Here is a 12,737-nt window from a genome sequence, read left to right as displayed (position 1 = left end):
CTGGCACCAAGTGAGGATAAGGTAGCCACAATAATCAGAGAGTTCAACCTCCCTAGTGGAAGACAACCTTTCTAGTCGGTTAAGAATATAATAGTAAATGGAAAGTAATATGTAAACAGTGAATCTGCTACCTTGGCAAAAATTTAAAACACAAGAACCAATAGAGCTCAAAATGTCTAGAGATGTGGAAATCTGTAACTCTAAACGGGAGAGAGAAAGCTGAAAGCACCCAGCAGGTCAGGCATCATCCATGAAAAGTACACAATTAAGATTGTAACTCTGACGCTGCCTTCTATTCTGTTACTTTATACGATATTTCTGATGACTACACCTGCAAAAGGTGCATCCAGTTGCAACTCATGGAAGACTGGGTTAGGGAACTGGAGTTGTAGATGGATGAACTGCAGATCATAAGGGAGGCAGATGGAAGTTATGGGGAGGCAGTGACTCGCAAAAGTGAGGAATCAGGGAAATGGGTGATTGTGAGGAAAAGGAAAGGGGGGAGACAGGCAGTGCAGAGTACCCTCAACAAATATACTGCTTTGGATACTGTTGTGGGGTGGGGGGATGATCTACAGAGGAAAAGTCATGGAGGTTGGGACTGGACCCTTGGCTCAGAAGGGAAGCGGGGAAAAGAGTAGGGCTCTTATAGGTGGGGACACACTGGTTAGGAGAGCATATAGGAGGTTTGCTGGATGAGAATGTGACTCCTGGTTGGTATGTTGCCTTCCAGATGCCAGGGTCAGGGATGTCTCTGATTGAGTCCACAGCATTTTGGAGGGGGTGAGCAAGCAGCCAGAAGTTGTGGTCCATGTGGGGACCAATGACATCGTTAGAAGTGGGGATGAGGTCCTGAAAAGTGATTACATAGAGTTAGGGAAGAAGTTGAAAAGCAGGACTTCAAGGGTGGCAATCTTAGGGTTGCTGCCTGTGCCACGCGCTAGTGAGGGTAGAAATAGGATGAACGTGTGGCTCAGAAGATGGGGTAGGGGTTTATATTTCTGGATCATTGCGATCTCTTCTGGCCTGTACAAAAGGGACAGGCTGCACTTAAATTGAAGGGGGATCAATATTCTGGTGGGCGGGTTTGCTAGAGCTGTTGGTGAGGGTTTAAACTAATTTGGCATGGTGGGGGGGAAATCAGAATGAGAGTAAGGAGACTAGGGAGGAAGAACACTAAACTGGAATGAAGGGAGGGAACAGAATGTAAAAATAAATGAAGGAGGTAAAGGTAGTTGATAACAAAAGGAATATGTGTGGAGGACAGTCTCTCAAGTGCATATATTTTAATGCAAGGAGCATTGCAAATAAGGAGGATGAGCTTAAGGCATGGATGGCTTAATACGATTCTGTGGTCATTGGTGAAAGGACATGTTTGGCAGTTAAATATTCCAGAATTCCATTGTTTTAGGCATGTTAGAACAGGGGGGAAATAAAAGGGGGAGGAATTGCATTGCTTATCAGAGAGAACATTACATCAGTGCTGTAGCAGGATGGTTTGGTGTGATTGGCCAGTGAGGCTATTTGGGTAGAATTGAGGAATGGCAGAGGCATGAATACATTAATGGGAGTGTATTATAGACCACCAAATTGGCTGGTGGAATTAGAGAAGAAAATTTGTAAGGAGGTTGATAATAAACACAAGGTGGTAGTTGTGAGAGATTTCAACTTTCCAAACATTTACTGGAAAACCCATGCAGTAAGAGGGCTGGATGGGGTAGAATTTGCTAAGTGTGTTCATGAAAGTTTTCTTAATCAATACGTAGAAGAACCGACTCGAGAGGGGGCAGTATTGGATCTCCTATTAGGGAATAAGATAGGTCAGGTGACAGAGGATGTGTGTTGGGGAACACTTTGGGTCAAGTCATCACAATACTATTAATTTTAGGCTAGTAAAGGAAAATAATAGAGGTTGGCCAAAGGTTGAGATTCTGGATTGGAAGAAAGCAAATTTCAAGGGGATGAGGAAAGATTTGGAGGGTGTGGATTGGGATAAGTTATTTTCAGGGAAGAATGTAGCAGATAAATGGAGGATATTCAAGGGAGAAGTTCTGAGAGTCCAGAATTGGTCTGTCCCCGTGAGGATAAAAGGAAAGGTTAGAAATTGTAGGGAGCCTTGGTTTTCAAAAGATATTGGGAACTTGGTTCGGAGGAAGAGGGATATGTACCACAGATATAAACAACAGGGAATGGATGAACTGCTAGAGGAATATACGGAGTGTAAAAAAGTCTTAAGAAAGAAATTAGAAAGGTTAAAATAAGATATGAAGCTACTTTGGCAGGCAAAGTAAAAATATATCCAAAGGGTTTCTATAGTTACAATAAAAGTAAAAGAATAATAAGGAATAAAATTGGACCTCTTGAAGATGAAGCTCCATGAGAAGCCAGAGGAGATGGGTGAAATTTTAAATGATTTTTTTCTTCAGTATTCACTAAGGAAAAGAATATTGAGCCAGATGAAGTGAAGAAATATGGTAGGGAGCTCATGGATAATATAAGAATTAATGAAGAGGTAGTGTTGGCTATATTGAAAAAGATCAAGGTGGATAAATCTCCAGGTCCTGACAAAATATCCCCTAGGACCCTGAGGGAGGTTAGTGAACAAATAGTGGGGGCGTTGTCAGAAATATTTAAAATGTCACTGGCCACGAGGGAGGTGCTGGAGGACTGGAGGGTGGCTCATGTTGTTCCGCTGTTCAAAAAAGGAACCAAAGGTAAACCTGGTAATTATAGGCCTGTAAGTCTGATGTCGGTGGTGGGTAAATTAATGGAAAGTATTCTTAGAGGTGGTATATGCAACTATTTGGAAAGACAGGGATTGATTCGGAGTAGTCAGCATGGTTTTGTACATGGTAGATTATGTCTAACAAATCTTATAGAGTTTTTCAAGGAGGTTACTAAAAAGGTTGATGAGGGGAGGGCAGTGGATGTTGTCTATTTGGACTTTAGTAAGGCTTTTGATCAGGTTGCCCATAAGAGGTTAGTAAGGAAGGTGGAAGCGTTAGGTATTAATGATGAATTAGTGAGATGGATTCAGCAATGATTGGATAGGAGATGCCAGAGAGTAGGGGTGGAAATTGTTTGTCAAATTGGAGACTGGTGTCGAGTTGATTTGCCTCAGGGATCAGTACTGGGTCCACTGCTGTTTGTCATATATATTAACGATCTAGATGATAGGGTGGCAAACTGGATTAGTACACTTGCAGATGATACAAAGGTTGGCAGTGATGTGGGCAGTGAGGAAGATTATCAAAGCTTACAGGGTAATGTAGGACAGTTAGAAGAGTGGGCTGAAAGATAGCAGATGGAGTTTATTACTGATAAATGTGAGATGCTACATCTTGGTAGGACTAATCAAAATAGGATATACACGTTAAATGGAAGACAATTGAGGAGTGAAGTGAAACAAAGGGATTTAGGAGTCATGGTACATAATTCTCTGAAAGTTGAATCACATGTGGATAGGGTGGTGAAGAAGGCATTTAGTGTGTTGGCACTTATAAATCAGAGTATAGAACACAGAAGTTGGGATGTTATGTTGAAATTGTATAAGGCATTGGTGAGGACAAATTTGGAAAATTATGTGCAGTTCTGGTCTCTGAATTACAGGAAGGACACAAACCATATAGAAAGAGGGCAGAAGAGGTTTACAAGAATGTTGCCCAGGTTTCAGGATTTGTGTTACAGGGAACGGTTGAGCCGGCTAAGACTTTATTCCCTGGAGTAGAAGGTTGAGGAGTGATTTGATAGAGGTATTCAAAATTATAAGGGGGACAGAAGGAGTCAATGTGAATAGGCTTTTTACCACTGAGAGTGGGGGAGATTAAATCAAAAGTGCATGGATTGAGAGTAAAAGGGGAAAAGTTTAAAGGAAACAGGAGGGGAATTTCTTCACACAGAGGGTGGTGGGGGTATGGTATGAACTTGGCAGTAGTGGTAGAGATTAGATCAATGTTAATATTCAAGGAAAGGTTGGATAGGATATGGATGGGAGAGGTGTGGAGGTTTATGGGTCAAATGCGGGTCTGTGGCACTAGGTGGGAGAAAATGTTCTGCACAGACTAGTAGAGCCAAACTGGCCTGTCTCTGTGCTGTAAATGGATATATAGTTTAATTTGTTTACCCCAATATATTTGTTTTACAATTCACTCCTTCCAACCTCCAAAAGTTGACACCACATATCGTCTGTAAAATCTAATAGTCTCCAGCTTTGAATGCAGCTGATTATAATTTTATTACCATACCAAGTTCTGACTACATATCATTTTCTTCAAGCATTATCTAACCTGTTGAGTCTTTCCTGCAACTTCAGTTTTGGGCAAATTTACCAGCATTTTTTGCTGTGCCTTAGGAAAATGGATAGAACAATAACTGCAAACATATCAATGCCTTAATGTTAAGACTTATCCGGAACACCGACAGCTGCAAGTAATGGATAATAAATTCGTATGACCTGATAAATTACAGGATATCCCATTTTCCTGCCATGAGTTGATGACATCTGCTGCGGAACACAAAATTCAAGTATACTGAAGCTCTTTATTTATATACCTGAGTGAATTCCTGATGTCTCCCCAGTGGCCATTTCTTGTTCACTGAACAAGCACTAATTATGTTTCTTTTCTGTTTACTCAAAAATATCTCTCTTGCAGCATATTTCACAACTGGATATCACAAATATCTTACTTCATCATTGTATGAAAACCATATATCCATCTGACAATTACAGTAAGGAAACAGGCTATATCAGCCCTTCTAGTCCAAACCGATTTAAATGAACTCCACTAATCCCACCTATCTGCTCCCTGCCCATAGCCCTCCAACCCCCTCACATCCATGGACTCATTCAACCTCCTCTTAAATGACAAAATTGACCCTGCTGCAACCACCGCTTCCAGAAGGTCGTTCCACTCAGCCGCCGCTCTCTGAGTGAAGAAGCTTCCTCATGTTACTTCTAACATTTTGCTCCCTAACCCTTAACTTATGACACCTCGTTCCAATCTCTCCTACCCTCAAGGGGAAGAGCCTATTCACATCTACTCTATCTATTCCCCTCAATTTTATATACCTCTATCAGATCCCCCCCATCACCGTCTACGCTCCAATGAATAAAGACCCATTCTATTCAATCTTTCTCTGTATTCGAGATACTGCAATCCAGGCAACATTTTACTAAATCTTAGAACTCACAGTTTACGTTGCAAACTCAGTATAACTGCTTAAAGTGCACTATTTGGGAGATACGTTGCACAACATATAAGCTCTCCCAGTAAATGAAATACCTAATTAAAAGCTAACTTTTAAACAGAAATGGGTTTATAATATCATGTAGAAAATTGACATGACTTCCTGGAAAACCAATACTGATGGATCCCGCTTAAATTTCTGATTGTATCTATTCATGAAGCTGGACTCAGAGGCAAAAAACGCCGCTGTTTTTTGCCATTTTATTTTCTGAGACATTAATGAATCAAGTGTTTAATTACTTCACAAACTTTGATGAAAGAACCTAATTTGCTACGATGATGTTAGGTCGAAATTAACCACAGGCAATCAGGATAATTGATAGACCAGAAAAAATCACACAACAGATTAGTTCTAATTATGGATCTACTCACTTAATGCTACTTGTTTTATATTGGATTCAATTTCTTGCCGTTTTGAAAGTCATCAAATAATTCCCTTTCTTTCTTGCTTTCATGCTATAACACTGGAAGAGATACCTGTAGCAGTCAAACTTGTTCAGCGTTTCCAGTATATCTTCTTTTTATCTGTTCCAATATCATTGCAAACTGAAAAGTCCGCATGAGTGACCAAAATCTGACATCCTGCGATGATATTGTTTGTGCATTTGTGCAATTGTTTGTGCAATTCTCCGGTTTGTAACTTCTGGAGAAGTGATATCAATGCTTTTCTTATATGGTGAAATATATGCTTCAGTATCAACTGCCCTCCACCAATGGGGAGTAAACGATATTCCACATGTGGAGGATATTCAAAATTGAAAAGAGTTTATAAGATTTCTTGTAGGTCACATACATATACACATTTTAAAACAGATCTTAATTGAAAGACTGAAGAATTCACATTTCAGGATCTCTGGAGAAGTAAGCACCGAAGAAGAAAGAACTACTCCTGTTGTTTTGTTCAGGAAGGTGGAGTTTTTCCAAGACATGAGTCACATGCTCTCTTTGGAGTTGCAGTTGAAAAAGAGTTAACAGCTCAGTCAGTAAGTCAGTGTGTGGGACACTGACAAGTAATTGAAAAGTGCAATCCAGGGAAAACTGTTTAAAACTGATGAAAGCAAGTTCCAGAGCAGTAGATGGCTGGAAGTGCGATTTGTCTGATGTTTCTCTTGAAATAGTGGAAGGAATGGAAACTCTGTGGTAGCTTGAAGAAAGAGGTTAACATCTAGAAGACCAGAGGTTACCATCTAGAAGACCCTGATGGGGCAAGTTTCATCAGCGAGACCCTGAGGTGACGAGTGGTGGTATTGTGTGGCAGCTCACCACAAGGCAGGCGAACCGGCCCTGCTTGTAAGCTACGCGGTGGGGCAGCAGGCCAAAATAGCGTTTGGGGTTTCCCTTCCTTCCAGCTCGGGGCTCAGAAACCTGGGTAACGTCAGTGCCCTCAAAGCGTGGTTCTCAGCCAGGTCTAGGCTGTGAGTATAAGTGCAGCCCAACAGCCTGCAAGAAACTAGTCTGCTCACTGAGCTCAACCCATCTGTTTGTGTGTGGTATTGCAGGAGCAGTGTAGCCGCCACTACAATTGGTGACTCTGACTGGTTCAAACATCTTTGAACCCATCATGAGGGAGCCTGGGATCAGCGCTATAGCCGTAAAACTGCCTGAATTCTGGGTTCAGGAGCCGGAGACTTGGTTCGGCCATGCAGAGGCCCAGTTTCACATCTGCCAGATTTCGTCCAATACGACCAAATTCTACCATGTGGTCACTGCCCTAGACCAGGCCATCGCCAGATGCGTGCTGCACATTGTTCACCACCCACATGCCAAAGACAAATATGAGACCATCAAGCGAGTGCTTACCGGGTCCCTCGGACTATCCAGACACCAGCGTGCTGCTCGGATGCTGCACCTTGTCGCCCTGGGGGACAGGTCCCCGATGGAGTTGATGGACGAGATGCTTATGCTCATGGGTGAGCACACCAACTGCCCACTCTTTGAGCGCATCTTCCTCGACTATATGCCCGGGGACATCCGGCTGCTGCTGGTCCAGGAGAGCTTCACCGACACGAGGAATGTCACCAAGAAGGCCCAAGAGCTATGGCTCACCCAATTCCCGGAGGGCTCAGTGGTCCAGCAGATCACAAGGCACAGGCAAGACCACGTCAAGCCTGCCCCTAGTGCAGCGATAGAGCACCCGGCCCCTGCAGGAGCCCCCAAGAGCTTAACCAAGGCCACAGCATCTGCTTCAGTCCTCTGCTTCTACCACCAGTGTTGGGGAGCAAAGGCTCGGAAGTGTCGTCAGCCCTGCTCATTCCAGGGAAACGACCAGGCTGGCCACTGTTAATGGCTGCGGCGGCTGGCCAAGGACACAGCCTCCTCTACCTGTGGCCAGCGGTTCCTCATTGACACTGGAGCCAAGATCAGCGTCAACCCGGCCACGGCCGTTGAGTCCAGGAACTGACCTCAAGGATCTCCCCTCCGTGAGGCCAACACAATGGCAATATGGACGTATGGAGACAAGACAGTCCACTTCCAGATCGGCCAATGGAATTTCACATGGAAATTCACTGTCTCGTCCCTCCCTATAACCATCCTGGGTGCAGACTTCCTCCTTGCACATGGGCTTTTGGTGGACATTTGAGGTAGGTGCCTGGTGGATGCCCGTACCTTCCAGGCTGTTCGCTTCGATGCCTCCCACTTGGAGCAACCGCAGATGGCCATGATCAGCATGCCCAGAGACGAGTTCCAGCGAATCCTGGATGAGTTCCCGACACTCCTCAAGCCACAGTTCTCTGCTGCCTCACCGCATGCTGGCTCCCACCTGACAAGCTCCAGGTAGCGAAGGAGGAGTTTTCACACCTGTTGGAGATGTGGATTATTCGGTGGTCTGACAGCCCGTGGGCATTGCCGCTCCACCTGGTTCTGAAAGCCTCCCGCAGCTGGTGTCCCTGCGGAGACTATCGATGGCTCAACAAGGCAACCATTCCTGACCGTTACGCTATTCCTCACATCCAAGACTTTATGGCCAACCTGCACGTTTGTGAGGGTCTTCTCCAAGGTTGTCCTGGTGTGCGGATATCACCAGATCCCGGTGCACCCTGAGGACATACCCAAGATGGCCATCATCACCCCTTTTGGCTTGTTTGAATTCCTGCGCATGCCGTTCGGGCTCAAGAACGCCGCTCAGACCTTCCAGCACCTCATGGACTCTGTGGGCAGAGACTTCCTTTATTTATTTGGAAGACATCATCATCGCCAGCAAGGACTGGGCGTAACACAAGGCCCACCTACGTGTCGTTTTCTCCCGGCTGGCTGACTTCGGCCTTACCATCAAACCGGCCAAGTGCAAATTCGGGAAAGAGTCCATGTAATTCCTGGACCATACCATCACAGCCGAAGGAGCCACACCCGCTGCTGCAAAGGTCGCCGCTCTCAGGGTGTTCCCACACCAGGACAGCCTTAAGGTGCTGCAGGAGTTCGCGGGTATGGTCAACTTTTATAACCGCTTCATTCCGGGAGCTGTGCGCATCATGCAGCCGCTGTTCACCCTCATCGCAGCCAAGCACAAGACGCACGCTTGGAAGCCAGAAACCTGCCACATTCGAGGTCACCAAGGATGCCCTCGTGAAGGCCACCATGCTCGCCCACCCGCACACCTACCTACATATGGCACTCTCTGTCGATGCCTCAGCCATAGCCATCGGTGCGTTCCTGGAGCAGCAGGTAAATGGACATTGGAAGCTGCTGGCATTCTTCAGCTGCCTACTCCGCCCACCAGAACGCAAGTATAGTGCCTTTGACCACGAGTTACTGGGCATTACCTGGCGGTGCAGCATTTCTGCTATTTTTTGGAGGGGAGGACTTTTACCATTTTCACCAATCACAAACCCCTCACCCGGGCACATGATGGCAAAGGATCCCTGGTCGGCCCACCAGCAGCGTCACCTCTCCTTCCTGTCGGAGTTTACCACTGACATTTGGCACAAGGTGGGGAAGGACAATGTGGTTGTCGATACACTCTCGCGACTGGCCATCTGCGTGCCTCGACTTTGACCAGCTCGCCTGGGACCAGGAATCTGATGAGGAGGCGAGAGCCTTCATGGGCCTGCAGTTCCGAGACCTCCTGACTCCGAGCGGCAAAGGGACTGTGTGATATCTCCTTGGGCACCCTGCGGCCAGTGGTTCCCCAAGAGTGTCACAGGCAGGTCTTTCATCACATCCACGAGCTTTCACATCCATCCATCAGGTCCACGGTCCGGATGGTGGCAGAACGTTTCGTATGGCGTGGGCTGCAGAAGCAGATTGCAGGCTGGGCCAGAACATGCACCCATTGCTTGTTGTCCAAAGTGCACAGGCATACCAGGGTGCCCGTTCAGGAGTTCGAGCACGTCTGGGAACGGTTCAGCCACATTCATGTGAACATTGTCGGGCCTTTACCCATTTCCTGGGGCAACCGTTACCTGTTTATGGTGGTGGACCGCACCACTCACTGGCCCGAGGCAATCCCGATGCCAGACGCCTCCCCCGACTCCTGTTCCCGAGCACTGTTGCATGGTTGGGTCGCCCGGTTTGGCGTCCCGGGTCACCGGGTGCCCAGTTCACATCTGCACTCTGGGCACAGATCGCAAACAGGGGGATTCAGCTACATTGCACCACAGCCTACCACCCCCAGGCCAATGCACTGGTCAAATGTCTGCACTGCCACCTTAAGTCGGCGCTCAAGGCCCGCCTCACCGGCCCCGACTGGGCAGGCGAACTGCCTTGGGTGTTCCTGGGCATCCGTTCCATTCCCAAGGAAGATCTGCAGGCATCATCAGCTGAACTGGTGTACAGTGCACCACTGGCACTACCTGGTGAGTTCGTCAACGCACCTCACAATCCCCAGCAGTCGCTGCACGAACTACTTCCTCACCTCAGTGCCGCTTGAACTTGTTCGAACCCAGGCATGGCACCCGCTCATCTCACGTTCCTGGCGAACTGCTTTCCACGGAGTACATCTTCGTTCGGTGGGGCCCGATCGTGGCACCTCTGCAGTGACTGTACGAGGGGCCGTACAGTGTTGTGCAGCATTCCGGCTCGACGTTCACTCTGGACATTGGCGGCAGGCGGAAGCTGTTTACCATGGACAGGCTGAAGTCAGCGTTCCTCGATCCCACAGAGCCTGAGGTCGTTGCCCAGCCCAAGAAGTGAGGCCGCCCGGTGAAATGGGACATTGGCGCCGGTTCTGGAGGGAATAGAATCAAACATTAACTTAGCTAACCCAAATTAACCCCCTTCTAATTTTAAGCGCACGTAATGTGTGTGTAAATTCAAAAAAGTTTCTTTAGTTCACAGTTCAATCTCACTTCTCCTTCTTCCAAGTTCTCTGGTTGCAGGCAATCACCATACTGTGCACAGAATTTAACATGTATAAAGTTCACCAAGCTTGATGCTTGAAAGGTAAATGTTTACCGCTCAGGAAGGTTCTTGTAGGGTTTGCAGAGAGAGATTTATTGTTCCAGGATTTTCACAACTGAGGTACCACCATTAGTCACCTCAATGTCTCGCTGATGAAACTTGCTCCATCAGGGTCTTCTAGATGGTAACCTCTTTCTTCAAGTTACCACAGAGTTCCATTCCTTCCTCTATTTCAAGAGAAACATCAGACAGATAGCACTTCCAGCCATCTACTGCTCTGGAACTTGCTTTCATCAATTTCAAAGTTTTCCCTGGATTGCACTTTTCACTTACTTGTCAGTGTCCCACACACTAACTGAGTTGTTAACTCTCTCTTTTGCAACTGCCACTCCAAAGAGAGCATGTGACTCATGTCTTGCAAAAACCCCACCTTCCTTAGCAAAACAACAGATAAACAAAATCCTTTTTATGAGCACTTTGCAAAAAGGGTACTGATAGACAGCATGACTCCAGCAAGACAATAGTCAAGCATTTTATGTCAGTTCAACTACTTATGCACATTCTGCAATGTGCATTCTTCAGTCTTTCAAATAAGTGCCCTACTCTAAATCTTAAAAATTCAAATTGCCACAACATTGTGGCAATCAATATCTGTACTGCAAGATCATCCACCTTGTTTCTCATGCTGTGTGCATTTAAGTTGTTATGAGTCCAGAGGACCCCAAAATCCAGCAGCAATAGATATGCTGTAATAAGTAGACAAAGGGCAACTTAAACAAAAGTTGCTTTTAATTTTCTTTGATCATGAAAATAGAATCAAACATTAACTTATCTCTATCGACTTACTTAACCTACTTAACCCCCCCTCTAATTCTAAGAGCACATGTGTGTAACGTGTATATAAGTTTAGACAAGTTGTTTTGTTCACAGTTCAATCTCATTGGTTGTAGGAATTCTGGTACTGTGCACAGAAGTTAGCATTAATAAAGTTCATCAGGCTTTGGTGCTGCATGGTTACCACTCAGGAGGGTTCTGGTTGGTTTTCAGAGAGAGAGTTTTCTCGTTGCAGGACAGCCACTTCAGTGTCTTGCTGATGAAACCTGCCCCCTTCAGGTTTCTCCAGATGATAACCTCTTTCTTTAAGGTCATCACAGAGTTCCCTTCTGTTTCACGTATTCAAAGGGAAACACCAGACAGCCAGTCCTCTCCTTTGACCAGTCTGTGAGAAACAGAAGTACCTTCACAGATTTCGCTCGAGACAAAAATTGAGAACAAAGAACATTTTTTGTACAACAGTGCAAAGTTGGGTGCTTCCCCTTACCATGGGAATACACACACATACTGGGGCTCACCCAACTTTTATACAGTTCATTTCAGTGCAGAGATACCCCCCCTTAACATTCTTCTGCCTCCTGAACTTTCTCTAGTCTAGTCTTTTATTCTTTATTTCATTCATACTAACTTTACTTCCTATAATCTATTATCTCTCACAATCCCCACTTTTTCTTTAGCTATGCTTAGTAAATTCTCAACTGGAAACTTGGTCTTTTTCCCAGCGAGTCAGTAAACGAACTGTAATCTCAGCATCATCAGACGGAGTTTGGGAAACATACATCCTTTGGGTTGTAGTGATCTGAAGAAGGGTCCTTTGAATTAAACACTGCACACAAGTCATTAGGCAGGGAAGTTTCATGATGGCTACAGTAATGAGTCCAAGTGCTATAAGGGCTGTGTGTATCCACCTCCAGTCACCAGTAAAAAGTTCAACCACCTGACCATTGTGACCATTGTCATCAATCGATCTTCCACAAAACCTGCCCTCAGCAGCTAACAAGTAATCGAGAGCCAGGCGGTTTTGATAAGCTGTAGCTCGTATCTGTCATTGTTCTTCAGCCAAGGCCATCGCTGTCTGTTTGGTGATAATCTTCAAAACAGCCTGGAGTCTGGTTAAACGGTTTAAATGCCAAACAGCTGTGATATTCTGGAGCAGCTTGAGCCGTTTACAACTCGAATCCCCCTTAAAGTGATTGCCTTTAGCCTTCCGAATGTATTCGAGACCCAAAGGATGATTTACAAGATGCCAAGTAAGGGGGGAGCTTTTATTGTTACCTAACCTGTGAGTAGCAGCTTGTCTGCGAGTATTAGCATATATAC

This window comes from Narcine bancroftii, chromosome 6, assembly GCF_036971445.1.
Source record: "Narcine bancroftii isolate sNarBan1 chromosome 6, sNarBan1.hap1, whole genome shotgun sequence".
Lineage (NCBI taxonomy): Eukaryota > Metazoa > Chordata > Chondrichthyes > Torpediniformes > Narcinidae > Narcine > Narcine bancroftii.
Note: the sequence above shows the minus strand (reverse complement) of the source record.